The following is an 18,036-nucleotide window of genomic DNA, read 5'->3' as shown; positions in this document are numbered from 1 at the left end:
CAGATGTACCAAACGTTCCCCTACCAATTCCCCATACACCTACCTCCTTCTTTCATCCACTGTCCCGCTTGCATTCCCCCAGGCTCTCTCTCTCACCCTACTGAGCATCTCCAAATGAAGGCTCTTTGTCCTGCTCCGAAGCCCGGAACTCCGTCTTCCCCTCCCATGTGCTCCCCTCCTCCCTCCCCAGAGGGACGGATACGCCCGCACCTGACTCACCATCCCCCCAAATACTGCCCTACCCTTATCAATACAACTCTGTCCTACTGTAGCGTATCTGAGACCCTCAGTCTGCCCCCTATAATGCAGGGTGGGTGGGGGCTCACTATTTCTGTCCCTCCTGCCCTGGTGAAGGAGTCAGCAAGAGGCTGAGCTCCTGACCCCATCCCACTTAACTAACCGAACCTGTATGTTTCGAGTGCAATCTGATGCCATTTGTTGTCTGGAGGTGAATGTTGCTGCATCTCTGTGATTGTCACCATATTTGTGCCTGTGATCTTACCTAACCTACCCTACCTAACCTCTCCCCTAGCTTTGTCCTGCGGCCTGCACCATCTTCACGAAGTTACCCGGGTGGGGGCGAGGGGAGACTGGCTCCCCCCCCCCCCCCGCACCCCTCCTCACCCCGAGACTCTTCTATTTGAAGCGACATCTTACCAGTAAACAGATGTACATTGTTTGGCTGTGGAACTGAAATCTCCACAGTTTAAAAATAATAATCCACAATTCCTCATTACTGAACATCAGCAAACAGTGTTTTTGTGCAATTGCTCGTAAAATAAAGCTCTGTGGTCCCGGTTCCGCATTCAGGGCTGCATTCCAAAGTGTACCCTAGGATTGAAATCGCAAGCTGTGTGGTTATTATTATCACACCCTCACAATTTTCCTCTGATACGGCACGATTAAAAGTCACACTGGAACATTGCAACGCCTATATAAACCCCCTGATTCCACTTGTGTCTTAATTACGAGCAGTGTGATGTTTATCACAACCAGCAGTTTCAGGGTGCGATAAAGTTCACACCTGCTGTTACATTTCGGCAGGTCAAACCTGCTTGAACCTCCTGGGTGAAAAGGACCTGGTCATTATTGGGACAGCAATTTCAATGTGGAAAGCACTACAATTTGCATGTTATTTCCCAATTAAGGGGAAAACATCAGAATAGGTGCTATTTACCATGCCGATGGATTCCGGACCTTGGAGTGTCACATTTTATCGGGTACAATATAAAGTAACCCTCAAGGGCACTCGTAATCAGGTCCGTGTATTCAAGCAGCTCCAACGTGACTAAATATATCGGGTAAAAGGCCTGGAAATGAGCGAAGGCACGTGGAGTTCAATGCTGCGGCCATGCCTCATTTCCAGGTTGAAAACTCGTAGTAGGAGGTATTTACCACACACGGTAAATACCTCACCTGGGCTAATGGTATTTCACGGGCTTTGGTAAATAACCTACCCTTTTCCGCACAAGTTACAATCAGGGCCTTAAAGTCACAGAAATGCGTGTATGCACTATTCCTCCCACATCCCTGCCTTTTCCTCTGCCCTTCCTCTTTTCCTCCTTCGTGTTTGCTTTTGTTTTTGTTTTTATACTTGTACAATTGTTTTTATGTAAGAACTGGTCCACACAAGCTTTTATGTAAAGTGGTCTGAGACCCTTAAGCCTTGTTTACTCTTTATATATATATATATATATATATATATATATATATATATATATATATATATATATATATATATATATATATATATTATCTACTGGCGGTCGCCAGTAGATAGTTATAGTTAGGATCGTGTTTCCATAGGAAATCCGCAACATTCTATTTGGAATAACTTTGGCGCTGATTGACGAATCCTCGCGAAATTTTCAAAATAGGTGGGGCGCTCCGCTCCGCTCCTACCCTGAAAGTCTCGGGGGGATTCGTCAAGTGGGGGCTGAGAAAAAAGGGGGGTCCCAAAACGCGTTTTCCCCATGCATTTTTCCGTAGGACCTTTAGACACAGCTACAGCCCGAACGGCTGAACAGAGTTACTTGAAATTTGGCAGACAGCTAGTCTACAGGTCAAGGAAGTGCCTTTTGTAGGTCTGGTGTAAATCTGTTCAGTAGTTCCTGAGAAAATAGCATTTAAATCAATATATATATCTGTGGCAGCTTACCGTGCGCTTACCGTGCGCTTACGGTAAGCTTACCGTATGCGTACGGTGCCGTGCGCGAGCGCGATTCTGATTGGCTGTTAGATCTTAGTAAACATTCGAATCGGTCGAAACCAGGAAATGGCGGCCGCCATTTTCTCTCTCGCACTCTGAGGGGGGGAGGAAAAACAAAGTTGGATATCAGGAAAAGGGGCAGGCTAGACAGCTCCTAACCACCTAGCCTTGGTTAGAGTGTCCCAAAAGAACCCCCAAGGGCAAAAATTCATTTTTTTAAAAAAAAAAAAACGCCGATTGCGCTTACCGTAAAATAATTAAAAAAAAAAAATATCCTCAATTTCCCCCCCCCGTGTGCAAAAGGAGCCCGCAGGGCACCTTTTGTGCATTGCTTAATAATATATTGAACATTTAATAGATAACCCTTCACAACGAAGCGCATAATATGTCCTCCGTATGCGGACGGCGCGCGAAGCGCATCGTGCGTACATGGCCCATCCAGCGTAACGTGGGCACGCGGTGCGCGTAGCGCACCGCGTGCCCACCGTGCGTGCACGGCACTAACTGTGTGAAGTGGGCGTGCACGCCACGAACGGCGTAAAGTAACTTAGCATTTAAAAAACCGTACAAATTCACTGAAAAAACCATAGGTTTCACACACGTTATAGTTAGGAATTAGCATTTAAAAAACCTTGCAAATTCACTGAAAAAACCATAGGTTTCACACACGTTATAGTTAGCGGACATTTCACTCATAAAAAACCAATGAAATTCCCCCGTTATAGTTAGTGCAGGCAACTATAACTCACGCGACCGCAATCCTCTACTGATGCTAATACTGTATTTAGACACTTATTTGCCCATGTCTTCTTCCATTAAATTTTAGCTATACATATATTGCAAATATTATTTTTTCATAAAGACACATATGTCATCAGCAGAGGATTGCGGTCGCGTGAGTTATAGTTGCCTGCACTAACTATAACGGGGGAATTTCATTGTTTTTTTATGAGTGAAATGTCCGCTAACTATAACGTGTGTGAAACCTATGGTTTTTTCAGTGAATATATATATATATATATATATATATATATATATATATATATATATATATATATATATATACCCTTAAGCCTTGTTTACTCTTTATGAATATATATATATATATATATATATAAGTCACTACAAAAGTACCGTGAGGCAGATCATGTCCCACGTGGACTGAGAATAATGCTGGCACCAAGTTTTGAGCAGCCCAACCCTGACATGCTCAAAGAATGGGCCATGAGTAATTTGGAAGCCTCAATGCGACTGGTAATCATATTGATTCAGTATGCCGAGATTGACAGAATTAAGATACACACAGAGATAGACTGTATAAATGAGGAGCTGGACGCCCTAGAACAAAAAGATGCAATCGCCAAAGGCAGTGAAGAAATCAAAACGCGATTAAAGAAACATGAGGATACCATCAAGTTGCGTAAAATCTTCAAATTTGCCCGCGACAAAATAGATTATGAATGCGGGCAAATCTTTACGTTTGCTAGTAAATTTGACACAATCAGGTCACAAAGAATGAATAAACAAACCCAGCAAGTGCAAACTAAACCACCTACATGCAATACAGAAGGCGCAGAATCTGCTTCTCTATCGGATATCAGCTCAATGGCTGAAAGTGGTACAGATTCGGATGACGGTGGCAGATGGTACAATAGGGATGAAACCGGTGCTCTTAATCTCAGTTTGGGTGAAGACATGGATTTTTTAGTATACGACCGGCGCCAAACTCTTCGGCCACGGCCCCCAAAGACACAAAACACCGGCGCAACCGGAGGAGGCGGGAAAGACGGAAAAGCTGGAAAGCCAAAGCAAAACAACAGAAGAAGAGGAAATTGGAGGAACAAATTAAATCTTACACCAAGACCGTCATCAATCTGAGCACAATAGATCTATCCGAGGCAGAAAAACAGCTCCTGACACTTGGCCTCACCTTTTGCCCTGAGAGGTCTTTTGACTACAGCAACACCCATATTGATGTATACAAATTCATCAGGAAACTAAAGTTGATAAAGTTCTTCAAATTGAAACAGAACAATTCCAACCAACCAGGTACTCTGATTTCCATGATCCCTGAGGAGTCAACCTTGACCGTGGCAGATATTCCAACACTTCGTGTATTAGGAGAATTAGCAATGCCTACCACGCCGAGGCCAACACAACAATTACTCCAGGATGAAGGCATTGAGAGTTCGATCAGAATACCGAGCCCCTTTAAACCACATTCCACTTTCACACCGATTATGCCCAGGGACGCTATAAACATTTACAGTGACGTTATAACTGATGAACTTAAAGCTCTACACAACAAAACAACACGACAGTCGAACAGAAAACGACATCGCAATCAAAGGTATAATGAACTAATGAATAAACTGAAAAGTGATAATGAAGTCATCATTAACAAGGCCGACAAAGGTGGGAACATCGTGCTGTGGCCACGACACATGTATTTAGAGGAGGCAAACAGGCATTTGGCTGACACTAGTTGCTACAGAGTATCGAGCCACAAGGAGGTGGCCAATAGCAACAAAGAGCTCAGAAAACACCTCAATACATTCAGGGCACAAGGCCAATTAAGCAAAGATGAATATCTATTTTTGAACAACGAGTCACCTGTTCTCCCCATCCTGTATTTCCTACCCAAAGTGCATAAGAACACTAACCCGATACTTGGTCGACCGATCATCTCGGGAAGGAAAACCATGTGTGAGAGTATCTCTAAATGCGTGGACTTTTTCCTCCAGGATTTGGTTTCCAGCCAGCAGTCCTACCTAAGAGACACCAGTGACTTCTTACTTAAAGTTAAAGACATACCATGGAATGATGATTATTTGTTAATATCCCTTGACATCACATCACTGTATATAAGTATTCGTCACCATGATGGTTTGGCTGCATGTAAATATTTTCTTGGTAAAAGACCTATCAACTGTCACAAGCATAATGAGCTCATTCTGTTTTTGATTGACTGGTGTCTTAGACACAACTTCTTCATGTTTGACAAAAAGGTGTATCAGCAACTCAGGGGTGTGGCCATGGGAGCCTGCTTCTCGCCCAGCTACGCATGTTTACATGTTGGCTGGTGGGAGGAGCGGGTTCTCATGGCCGACCACTCAGGGCCATTTAACAACAACATTGTGTCTTGGCTGAGATTTATGGATGACGTCTTTTTAATCTGGTGAGGTGATGCGAATAGTGCTAGAACATTCATTGCTGAGATAAACACTAATAATCTCAACTTGGAATTCAATGCCAATATCAGTGACACCTCCATTGAGTTCTTAGACGTCATGCTGTATGTCACCAATGGTACTTTGCACTCCAAACTTTACCGAAAGCTGACAGCAGGCAATTCTACTTTGCACGCCTCAAGTTTTCACCCTAGGCATCTCATAGCCAGCATTCCCTACAGGGAAATGCTACGCCTGGGTAGGATCTGCAGCACTCAAGACGACCTTCTTGAGTGTCAAAAGGAAGCTGCAAAGAGATTCAGGGCACGTGGTTATTCGGCTGCTGCCATCCACAAAGCCACAGAAAGAGCTAATACCATCCCCAGAGAAGAACTCCTTGTTGGGAAACCCGCCCCTGAAACCATAAGTGCAGTTAGCATTCTTGCAGAGCCAACCAGTCCAGTTAGCACCAGACTGATCATAACCCACAACACTGAGGAAAGAGCGATCAGATCAGTTTTTAACAAACACTGGGGCATCATTAAGTCTGACCCCACATTGGGCCCACTAGTTGCGAACCACCCTGATATCACCTACAGGAGGGCATTCTCTATGTGTGATGCACTTGTCAGGAACAGTCCTGAAATTAAAACCACTCAGAACTGGTTGGCTGACAGGAAGGGTTTTGTCAAATGCAACAGTTGCAGAGGCTGTAAGTTTGGCAAGAATATCACGCAGTTGGACTCCGCTTTCAGACATGCACCACTCATCATAAAGTACAGGCTGACTTGCAGGACTGGGTTTGCGCTTTACATCCTGGAATGTAAATGTGGGCTACGCTACATCGTGACTACAAAGTTATAAGTGCACATGCGGGTCCTGCAGCACCTTAGAACCATCGTCAATAGTGACCCAGCGTACCCCGTAGCCAGACATTTCAAGGAGGTGCACAACAATAACCTAGAGCACCTCCAATACTCAGTCATTGACTGTATACCAGCACTCAGATGTGGGGGTAACAGGGAGAAACTACTGCGCCAATTGGAAAGCAAATACATCTTGCAGTTCAATACCAAGACGCCCGCTGGCCTCAACACAGTGCAGGATCTGCACCATTTCCTATGACACTGACCCATTTCTGGTAGCTATGCACAGCACACAATATGCTAACATATTATAGACTGACATTTACTTCCACTGTATATATATTGAGCACCTCATAACTATCTTAGTTGATATGCCTATATGAGGACCAATTGATCTTTAAATGTCTAGAACAGCATTTGTGCAGCTCACTATTTGGACTTCATTATCTTTGATAATTTTCTTTATTGCCTGTATATGCATTTACTCTATGCTACGTTTGGCTTTTTGTATATATTCCTTGCACACGCATTAGTTTAGTAAGGATTGATTCCATAATCACTGCGTTGGTAATGCAGGAAGCTCTGAACCACTTTGGGGAAACCTGGAGTTTACATCTCTTAGCATCTTATTTCCGCATGTATATAATGTAATTTCTTTTATTTTTCGCAATCTTGCGGAGGCAATATCACGGCAAAGACGCTTGCACTATATATGCGCACTATGCGAACACACCTCTTTTAAGTTGTATATAACACCACATATATCCCTCACCCTCACTCGTTTCTTTATTTGACATTATCCATTGGTGGTTATCCCCGCATTTAAGCATTAAATAATTAATTAGGCTCTCTCGTGGTTCCTCGAGCACTGCCTGGCACTACCGGCTCTATAGGTGATAACTCTGCAATCCAAGTTATAAATGAGGGCATATTCATGTCAGTATATTTGGCAGACATTCACTAGCAACGCACATGTGATTGCACTTCACTTACCCGCTCAGATACACCCCTGTACAATCCGGCGCGCACGGCTGCAACATTATGGGAGGATGGCGGTAGAAATCTTATTGGTTTTTGGTCATGCGGGTATTTACTCAGTAATGCACATAAGTTGAGCACGAGTAATTTTCCGTATGTTGGCAGGAAATGCACGCAGAGTTTACCTACATACTCACTGTTATTACAACTCAGGCAGCACACTACAAAGTCTGTTCACTATGTCAATACATGATGACCAGTATGTGATGTCACTTCGCCTATCAGCAGTAAAGCAGCGCTACACTAAAAGTTACCAAATGTAGTAAAATGCCTAGTCACCTATAACAAAATAGAAAAAATACTACCACTGTCACCTGTATATAATGCACAATTTCTTAACAGCGCGCTTTGTGAACAAGGCCGCATGACTGGTGGCCGAAACGTGTCATTTGGACCTATGATGTTTGAATAAACAGCTCTTACCTGCATCATTACTCATGGAGTCTGTATCCTGGTGTTACGCCGTTCTTGGATGGTCGCGCTTTGGGATTTTGTTGTGGATATATATATATATATATATATATATATATATATATATATATATATATATATATACATATATATACATATATATATATATGTTTCAATCCTGACAGCATACACAAACAGGCACCGACTCCATGGGTATTTGGCATAGAAGGTAATTATTCCAACAAGGACCCAGATGCGTTTCGGCAGCAAGACCGCCTCAGGCGTGAATCGACAGGCATGCTGGAAACTGTATCCATCCGCCGATCCGGCTTTTACCTCATGAAGGTTGCTGCAGTGGATGTCAGAGTGCGTCTCCACTTATATATAATTCAAATATAATCAGATATTCAGAAGGACATTAGGAGTTTTGCATAATCATCTGTATACGAGTAGACTAGAGGCACATGTGACAGGGGGACCCTTCCAGATTCTCTGCATTGCACCCAACCCGTGCCCGATGCAAACTCTTTGGCAAACCCAGCAAAGGGATCAGCAAGTGCAATGGTGGTGAGCCATAGTGACAGACATAAATATTCTGGATCTCACCAGAAGTCAATGATGATCAAAGAGAGTGGGAGTCATATGTCCTCAAAGAGAATTGCGAGCAAGGATGTAAGCCACGCAAATACTTCTGTGGGATTGGGATTAATATTTAAAGGTAAACGTTCCAGAGGAGCTTGGAGTGGCTTTCCGGCCATCAATGCATTTGGTTTTTGAATTCTTCAAAAAGTATTATTTAGACATTTTATTTTTGATTATTCACTATATTCATGTATGACAACTTGTTATTTGAATGTACTATCCTTCTAGAACCAAGACAAGAAAAAGAGTGATGATTTGCCTCATAAAACAGAAAATAAATTCTGAACGAAAGTGGATGTGGAGCTACTCACCTGAAGTTTGTGTCGCATTTAAAAAGCAATTTTTATCACTACAGCGCCAGCTTCAAGCCACCAAGGCTTCTTTTATCTGACCTCATTTAGCTTCCTCATCCAGCACTCTTTGGACCTATTTAAAATGACTGGCTCCATCATAATCTCTTACTGTCTAGCCACCCCTGTGGTGCTTCCTCAAACACTTTGTAACTATCTCTCTTCATTTGTGATTAAATCAAGAACATTTAATAAGAAATAGACTACGCATGTACTCGGGATCTAACTTTGGGGAACAGACCGAGGAACCTTCAACTAGTTCCGCTGAACCTGCTTCCCTCTATGTCCCCTACAGAGGTTCTTGTGACACACAACAACCAAAGTCAGGCAATCCTTTTATAATCTCTTTTACCAACCCTGGCCTCAAACTTATGCGCTCCTCCTTCCATACAGGAAATGGTCCACAGTTATGTAAGAAGACCATCATCTCTCCACTGAAAAAAAACAGCTGTGTGTCATAATGAGATGAAGAATTTTGAAACATAACCGTTTTTCTGGTGTTCACTAGGATCTTGGAACATGATGCGGCATAAGGAATAGATATCTGCCAGGTTGGATGATCTCAAACTTCTTCAGATCCAGTTTGGCTGTAGAACAGGAGATAACACTAAGACCACCCTAGCTATAGTTTTTGACTCCCTCCATTCCACCTGGAATCAGGGTGTGCCGGCCAGACTATTGTTGCTTCCACTTTCCGTGGCCTTTGAACCACTTGATTTTCATCAACCGGCTCAAAGGGATCGACCTTACTGGATCAGGCTTGGATAGGTTCTCTCAAGCCAGACTCATCCACTCTCCTTCCCTCTACTAAATTGTGGTCCATTCTATTTCCCATTCTTTTTTAATGTATATCTGCAGCCCCTAGGGAACACAATCCGAATTTTCGACTTTCAGATGTTGTCATATGCTGATGCAACTCAAATTATCCATCTCATTGTGACCCCCTCAGAACTGTCTCTTCTCGTAGTCTAGGAAAGGATGATGACTAATATTGTCAAGTAGAATGGGGATAAGGTTTAGAGGGGCATGATGGGGACAAGTTGGAAATTTTATTTGTTGGTGACACCCGTTTGATTTGGAACAATGCCATTTGGCCTGCTTTGCTGGGCACTCTTTCACCCCTGGGGAGGAAAGCAAACAAATCTGGATTCTGGTTTAAGAGCTATCCCTCTATGCCCAGAATCAGAAACCTTCTTTGGGTTGTTTTGCAATTTTGAGAACAATGAGAAAAATACTTCCATTTTAGTAACAGGATAACTGGACTTCCCTGGTCAGTACTACCATTCTCTTTCACCTAGACTGTGGGAATACCCATCATTTTCATTGTCCCTTCATGGGGCTGTTCTGCGACATGATGTGGGTGGTTCATGCATGACCATCGATTCTATTAAGAAAAGTAGCATTGAATATCTTAGTTTCCAGAGTTCTATGACTAGAATGATGAGTTCGGAATTGTGGGTCAACAAGCAACTATGTGCTCAAAGGAAAAACATATTGTACATTTTGATAGCTACAGACAGTGTATGTGCATATCAAGGGAAAGAACTCACATATTCTTACAAGGATGCATAACTTGATGCAAAAATTTAAGATGCATGCATTCTGTGAAGATCATAGCCATTTTTTGGCTCCTGCTGGGATACTTTTGTGATGTGGTGGGAGCAGTTCACCTGAAGGGCAGGTTTTATTCCTTTAGCATATCTCTGTTGTGCATAGAGTATATGAAGAATAAGGGTGCTAGAAGTGTGTAGATAGCAAAACTACAGGGTGCTATGTTAGACACCATGTAAATAAAAATAAATAAATTAACCTTAGTGTTCCCACGCGCTTGTCCTCTGACGTAGGTGAGTGTCGCTCTTCCAGTGACTGTGTATACAACAGTGAAACATATTTCTGGTGGATACAGTATACAACGTATCACTGTAGATTCCTCAAATCTAGAACACCCCCAGGCACCATATTGGTTCCGGAGACCACAGCAGCAGTAATCTCAGGCACCAGCAGATGGAGCTGTGCAGATCCACACTGCCTTGGAAGGGCCAGAAGGGAGCGTCACGCAACTTTGCCGCTGACCGTGGCCCCCGCAGGGGACCAATTGGCGGTCGGCGCCTTAGTGCCCCCGGGGCACCGGTCACCCCTCCCCACCCCCTCCCACAGGGGGGGGCGGGGACGCCGACCGGAGCCCCCCTCCTCGGGCTGGCCGGAAGTGACGTGCAATGCGTGTCACTTCCTGGCCCTGGTGTGAGGGGGAAGCTATCCGATTAGGATGGCGTCTCGGGCTTTGGGGACATAGATGGGGCCATCTACAACACCAGGAGCTATAGCTCACTGGTAAGTCTTGGGCCTGTGGATATAAGGGATCTCACAGAGTTTGAGTCCCGCTAGCGCTGTCACACTGTCATGAGGTGGCAGAATTTCAAACTCTTCTTTCTGCTAGGATGGTTCCCTTCCAGCTAGTTGCAGGAAGCCCTAGATAGGAGAGGTTGCAGGTAAGATTATAGCGGGTTGGTGGGGGGCCCTGGCTGCGACGGTGAGCCACCTCCAGGGCTGTGGCGGAGTTACAGGGCGATCTGGAAGCAGGCCGGTACAAAGGGTACTTCTGCGCGGCACCATAGGGGGTACCTGAGCCAAAACCGAGGAGCCTCAGGGGAGGGTCCCGGAAGCCGTGTCGGCGCCCCGCTAGTCCTGCGGGCGGTTGTGGGCCTGAACAACCGGGGGCTTGCTAAGCGACGCTCCGCCCCGAGAGGGGGGGCGTGAGTAGAAGTTACCAACGGCACGTGATCGTAGAAAGAATCACCTGGATGGCAGCAACGGCGGGCATTGCTCCCGCGCTGCCCGGCTCATCAGACGGGCAGGCGACCCAGTTGGTTGCCTGCCCTTGGATCGCCTGTAAGATAACCCACCCATTACATATTCTGGAATTATGTAATAAACCTGCAGCATTGTTACCCAACACTAACTGTCTTGTGTGTGTCATTTGGGTAACCTACTATGGGGGAGGGGGGACAGCGGGGTGCCCCTGGGGGTACTATGCTGCTGACCGCAGCCCCCGCAGGGGGCCAATTGGCGGTTGGCGCCTTAGTGCCCCCGGGGCACCGGTCACCCCTCCCCACCCCCTCCCACAGGGGGCGGGCGGGGACACCGACCGGAGCCCCCCTCCTCGGGCTGGCCAGAAGTGACGCGCAATGCGTGTCACTTCCTGGCCCTGGTGTGAGGGGGAGGCTATTTAGCCTTCCCCCACCCTCCTGGCGACCTCTTTGTCGCCCACCTCGCCATTTCCCTCCCTACCGCTTACCCGGCGTAGGTGTTGGGTGGGGGGGTTTCTGAGCGTTGTAATGTTTTCTTTTTCGTTGCAGGCGGAGTTACAGGGCGATCTGGAAGCAGGCCGGTACAAAGGGTACCTCTGCGCGGCACCATAGGGGGTGCCTGAGCCAAAACCGAGGAGCCTCAGGGGAGGGTCCCGGAAGCCGTGTCGGCGCCCCGCTAGTCCTGCGGGCGGTTGTGGGCCTGAACAACCGGGGGCTTGCTAAGCGACGCTCCGCCCCGAGAGGGGGGGCGTGAGTAGAAGTTACCAACGGCACGTGATCGTAGAAAGAATCACCTGGAAGGCAGCAACGGCAGGCATCGCTCCCGCGCTGCCCGGCTCATCAGGCGGGCAGGCGACCCAGTTGGTTGCCTGCACTTGGATCGCCCGTAAGATAACCCACCCATTACATATTCTGGAATTATGTAATAAACCTGCAGCATTGTTACCCAACACCAACTGTCTTGTGTGTGTCATTTGGGTAACCTACTATGGGGGAGGGGGGACAGCAGGGTGCCCCTGGGGGTACTATGGTGGTATGGACTAGGCAGGAAGACCTACACGAAGGGAATCCAGCTGCCCCAAGAGATAGTATTCTGTTTGTCGGTTCTCATGCTGAGATGTTGCTGCTGTCAACTCTTACACAATAAAGAGGAGTTATCCAAATTCAGTCTGTGTCAGTGCTCACTGAGAGAATGCACAGATGTTCTCGTCCAAACTGCTCCCCTGGGCAATAGTACCTGCTAACGTGCCTTTATCCTGCACAGTACACACACTTAACAGAAATATTATGAAATTAATGTCAGGACAATTGTGCCCACCTCCCAGTTTTTTAAATGTAAATTTGCTAATAATTGCGGGTCAAGTTTGCACAGTTTCTAATTTTTAATGCATTTTTATTGAATTAAAATTTGGATCAATTTACAGCACTAATCAGCGACAATTACTTAGAAAGCCATGAGAAACTCATGGTTGCAGGCCATGCCAAAAGCCTAAAAGAAAGACATATTCATTCTGATTCGCTGAGTGGCAGGGTGTCTCACAAAGGGGCCAGTGTCTCCGAGGGCGAGAGGCCGACTGATGCCCGCAGATCAAGTTTAACTGTGAGTTAAAAGATCTTTCAGAAGCCCGGCCTGTTTCTTGGGCCCACGCCTTGCTCCAGGGCTTTGAGCCACCACTGGAATGTTAAATGGCACTTAACTCTTTGGGCTGTGAAGAAAGGGGTTCACAAATGCAGCTTTGACTTATCTTTCTGTCAAGGCTGCTATTTGCTGGAACATTTCAAAGAAACTAACCACTTATTTACATGAGACATGTCTACATGGACAAAAATATGGGGCCCAATGGATGTCTCTTCAACAAAATACCTGGGGTTGGAGAGGTGATGACATCACATGGTTGCCCCCTTGTTCCACATGTGTGTGCGCCTCAAAAGCCTCTTTTTTGTGGCTGAGTAGTTAGGGCATGGGCGATGAGTGTACACTACAAACTGTAAATAGGGCATCTTCAGACTTCCGTCAGTTCCTGAAACGGTCTTCATGACTCTTGGGTCCAGGAGCCTCACAGGCATTGTCAAGGGTAATAAAGGGCAACCCAAAAGTGGCGGCTGCTAGCCCTGGCTGTCCCTATTCGATATCCATCACTGTACTGCTATATGGAGGAAGTGGTTAGATTGCGATGTTATCCTCTGTTTTCAATGATGACATGCCTAAGAGGCGGCCTGATGAAGGCATACTGCAAATCCTATGCAACACCTATGCCGAACTTTTCTTATCCTAAAGCAGCCGAGACGAAGGGTAGTTTTAAGCGAATTGTTTGACTGGAACTCTACCCCCAATTCTGGGGCTTGCCAGGCAATGGACAAAGATGACCACCTCTCGTGTTATACCAACCAGCTGTGCAGTCCAACCTTTTAATATTTCATCTGACCTATAGCATTAGCAGAAAAAAACATTTTTTAAATAACATTTGTATAGCGCTAAAATACCTCCTGAGTTGTATTGCTAAGGTGTATAATGGTTCACGAAGGATGCAAATACCTCAGTAGATCATAGGAGGGTGTTTAGGGCTCCTGAATGAAAAAGTAATCGAAGATAATGAGAACAATGATTTGAGGAGGAGAAAGAGGGGGAAGAGGCACTTCCTTGGTGTTTGAGGAGTCAAAGGGCTGTTTCAAAAGGTGTGTTTTAGTAGTCTTCGGAAAGACAGAAGATTGTTTGAGCTCCTGATGTACAATGGGATTAAATTCTATCCTAAAAGGTCGTCCATCAGATCTTGCAAGCATATGTTCAGGTGGATTTTAGCAAAAAAGCCTTGCTTGTCCTACAGTGGCAGTTTCCGAAGAGGGGATTATTTTGTCTCTTAGAATGGTAGTTTAGGTAGTGCAGAGAGATTTGAAAAGCAACAGATTGTCAGCTGGAGCCAGTGAAGATAGTGCCTACTGCCAGCCTATTTGCTTTATTATATACAAGTTGCATAACTATTTAGGAGCAAGGCATTGTGGTAATTTAGCCCAAAGAGGGCATGGTCTTGAAAGGCAGTCGCAGGATATAGTGGCATGAGCTAGTCATTTTTGTGTTTTAAGGGGCAGAAGAGTATGGAAGATCAAATAACTTTCCCACTGACTTTGCTAGATGACTGATTTTTTGTGATATGATTGAATTTTCTCATGACATCTCATTCATAGCAGATCCAGCATCCAATTGGCATCAGGACTTTAACTCCATGCCTAGGCTCCAGCAAGTCCCTGCACCCAACCCTCCGTAAGAGTCAAATCTCCAGTGCACCCAATTTTCATCTCCCCGGGGCCTTTAGAGGCTTGGGCAGGGAGGGCCTTGTGGCACCCTCCCCATTTTCAATAATTTCGGCCCCTGGGGTGGACTCCACAGGGCCTTTAGAAGCTTGGGGTGGGGCCACGTGGCCCCCTTCTCAATAAGTTCAGCCTAAGGGGTAGGCTTCTCTGGGCCTTTAGAGTTTGGGGAGGGGGTCTGCGGGAGCCCCCACCCCAAAATTAAAGAAATATGCCAGAGGAATGGGGTCCCGGGGGGACTCTAGAGGCTCCAGGAGGGTGGGTTGTGTGGCCTCTGTCCTCTTTTTCCTAAATTCTGGCCCAGGGTGGGCTCCCCAGGGCCATTAATGGTTATGGGAGGGTGGCAACACAACCACCCCCCCCCCATCCTAAATAAGAAAACCGTCTCCAGAAGATGGGGTCCCCAGGGCCTCTGAAGGCTTAGGGAATGGGGCGCTTTTTTATGATTTCGGCCCCATGTTTCGGCTCCCTAGGGCTTGTAGCAAATGCATGTGGCTGCAATTTTGTGTTATTTTTGTTTTTGATCCTTCAGGATCACAGCATTTGTTTCCTGATTTTTCTCTTTTTGGCCCCTGGAGGGTGTTGGTGGGGGTCCCATGGCACCTAGGGGGTTAGGGTATCCCTGCCATGCACCCGTTATATATGTATTTTTTAAAATTTCAGTACAGGCTAAGTCCTCAAGCCCTGTAATGGCTGCCATCAATATGTATCTCATGTTGCTGGCATCCAATCAGAGTGCTCACTCCTGTGGGATTCAGACTTCTGTGGGAGCGAAATATCCCAAGGAAAAAAATCTTCCTAAACCAATCAAAATGTTCTATTTTTAAATGAGTGCTTCCATAAGAGTCTCTTGCGGGCGAACCGCACAGATATACAACTATTTCTCAACCATCATTTCTCAAAAGCTACTGAATGGATTTAATCCAAATCACAAAAAACACAATCTGCAGAACAAGATCTAGTTTCCTGTCAAATTTGATTTAATCCCATTTAGCAGTTTTTGCTGTAGCCGTGTCTAAAGAAGTCCATAGAAAATGAACGGTATTTGGTGTTTTGGGCGCTCCCTTTTTTCTCTAACCCGCTTCACCGATCTCCCCAAAACTTTCTGTGCACAACTAGTCAAACAGTAGCACCATTTTGAAACGTTTTGTGGAGATTCGTCAAACGGAATCAGTTATTAGCAACACAAAAACAAAACCTTTTCCTATGGATCCGCTGACCTAACTATAACTACCTAGTGGTGACCGCCACTAGGTAATATCTATTTATTTATTTATCTATCTATCTATCTATCTATCTATCTATCTATCTATCTATCTATCTATCTATCTATCTATCTATCTATCTATCTATCTATCGATAGTTAGATAGATATCTATTATAGAGAATATTTTATTATTCTAAATTGTAGCAATAAACATACTTTTAAACAAAACTGTAACTAAAATTTTAAACTTTTATTAAAATTATTTAAATTAAACACATAACATTAAGAACAAATTAAATACATGTTCAATAAAAGTAAAACTGTTAGTGAGCCATACTGTCCTCAGGAGGAAGAACAAACAAGGATTATCTCTATAGACATACTGTCCTCAGGAAGAACAGACAAGGGTAATCCCATTAGCCACACTGTCTTCACAAGCAGTGCAGTGCCACGTCTCTCTCAAAAGAAACCTCCAATTCTGAATCTGTCTCATTTGACCACCCACAGACTTACTTTGATGAATGACTCCTCCAGTAGTATTCCCAGCTACCGCCCCTTTGATTGGGCTGAATTTCCTGCAAGATTAACTCAACAATATTTTCTAGGAGGTGCTGTTGTGGTTGGTGTGTAACTGGTTTCTATACATTTACTTAAAAGCAGTGGGTTGAATGCTGGTGAATGTTTTTAAAATTGGGTGCGTGAAGGTAGGCTTTTTTATTTCTTTTTTAGGTCTTCATTAGCCAAGACTGTTTGTGGTAAAACATATGTACAATACATGCCTTCAAGGGCGTTCAGTAAGCCCGTTTTATCCATGTATCTGCTGTAGTGTCATGCGGAATCGCTTCTGCTCTGCATAGCACACATCATGGAGCACAGAGTCCGCCTACAATGATCAGTGGCTGTGATTGGTAGCATTTTGTTCTTGTAAGGTGTGTACAGCCATAACATAAGTAGTCCCCTTTACTGTCAGAGACTACCGAAGCCTACTAAACTAAATATATGTATTTATATATATAAGTGTGTGTGTGTGTGAGAGGCAAAGCGCGCCTTCTCACAAACAGTATTGGCAAAGCCAAAAGGTCAGCAACTAACGCCACACATATTGCCTTTACCAGAACTTGTTCAACATCATGGTTTCTAGTGTGTGCTCTAAGTTTTGTTGATGCGGTGTTGGCAGCAGACGAGTTTCTGATGAGTAGCCAATGTGAAGAGCTCGCGCTGATGCTACGATATTGATGAGGTGAGAGCCTGTCAAACTAGAAGGGAGGATGTTTCCGCCTACACAGCACTGCCTCCAGTGACTACGAAGCTGGCTCGCAACTGGAGCTGCCCATTTCGAAGTGATTGCATTGATTCTACAGCGCCATCTAACGGCTAATTTGCAAAGATGCTGCTCCAGAATGTGTTTCCTGAACAAAAGACGTCACGAGTAAGAGTGAAATATACACAGTGCGTAAATCTAATCGCTTTACGAAGATTACGTTCCTAACTAATCCTGAATGTATAAATGCCCGGATGCAGAATATCAAGATGCCCTAGTGATCTGCTGCTGGCCTGAGTCCTTAAATTAGCACAATGTTCTAAACGTCACCATTCACTCGTTTGCTTTATCTAGTTTTATGCGTGGTCATTTTAAGAGCAAAACAAGCAGTGGCAATGCCAATAGGTCTGGCTTTAAAGGACTGTTGCATGTAATGTGAAGCATTGCAAGTAAATAGAATGGAAATTGATATGTATTTGTTATGGAAGCAAATAACTGTACAATAATATAGGTTAAGGGTAAAAGGTCAGATGACAGTTGCACTTTCAAGCCAGTCCTACACATGCATGTATGTTAAGGACTGCCCTACTCCCATTTGTGCTGCAAACACCCAAACCTGCTCCCCCCTCCCATCATTGTCATTTTATTCAACTTCCCCACAATTTCCTCTTTTTCTTCCACTTCCATCGCCATTCTGGCATTACCTCTGCTCGAAAGATGCCCCTCCTGGAATGATTCGTATTACCAGAATAGCCTACAGTTTACTCCC

General features: G+C 44.9%; 1 protein-coding gene across 1 annotated transcript in view; it reads left to right on the top strand.

Annotated features, from left to right (window-relative positions):
* The window catches only part of SHC4 (SHC adaptor protein 4), a 316,130-nt gene that overhangs the window by 196,010 nt on the left and 102,084 nt on the right, over positions 1-18,036 (top strand). The window lies entirely within an intron of this gene.

Source organism: Triturus cristatus, chromosome 3_1, assembly GCF_964204655.1.
Source record: "Triturus cristatus chromosome 3_1, aTriCri1.1, whole genome shotgun sequence".
Classification (NCBI taxonomy): Eukaryota; Metazoa; Chordata; class Amphibia; order Caudata; family Salamandridae; genus Triturus; species Triturus cristatus.
This window is presented reverse-complemented; position numbering and strand designations above follow the sequence as displayed.